Source organism: Xyrauchen texanus, chromosome 5, assembly GCF_025860055.1.
Source record: "Xyrauchen texanus isolate HMW12.3.18 chromosome 5, RBS_HiC_50CHRs, whole genome shotgun sequence".
Classification (NCBI taxonomy): Eukaryota; Metazoa; Chordata; class Actinopteri; order Cypriniformes; family Catostomidae; genus Xyrauchen; species Xyrauchen texanus.
Genome location: NC_068280.1, coordinates 29,751,081 through 29,751,581, shown reverse-complemented (window position 1 = coordinate 29,751,581; position 501 = coordinate 29,751,081).

Genomic DNA, 501 nt, shown 5'->3' with positions numbered 1-501 from the left:
TATTACCTTGGTAACTGCATAGCAACCACATGGGCTTACCCTAGCAACCGAGTAAAAAATCACATATTTCTGCACCAGAAAATCGTACAGACTTCTGGGCTGATTTATTTATGACCGTAATTTTTTTCTTTTCAAGTTACAACATGCTGTTTGGCGAGTTTTGCCACGGCAAGCACCACTCACATTTTCTTCAGGAAATGTACCTATCTAGTTATACTTTTTATTTTTATTTTTATATCTCTTAACAAAACTTGGCACCTAACTCGTCCCGCACCGTTTGGCGTAGACCCACGAATGAGGTGTCAAATCGAGCGACCTATTGAGGACACGTGTGCTATGACTTTTATAAGCGATCGGAGTGCGGTATTTGCCCCAGGGGCAAAAAAGCGGCCGAAAAATCCCATAGACTTAACATTGAGACAAACTTTGGCGCGTCACAGCTCCAAGCGAGGATTTCAGTAGAAGCGTGTGATTTGCCACATTTGAAGAGGCTGGCAGGCT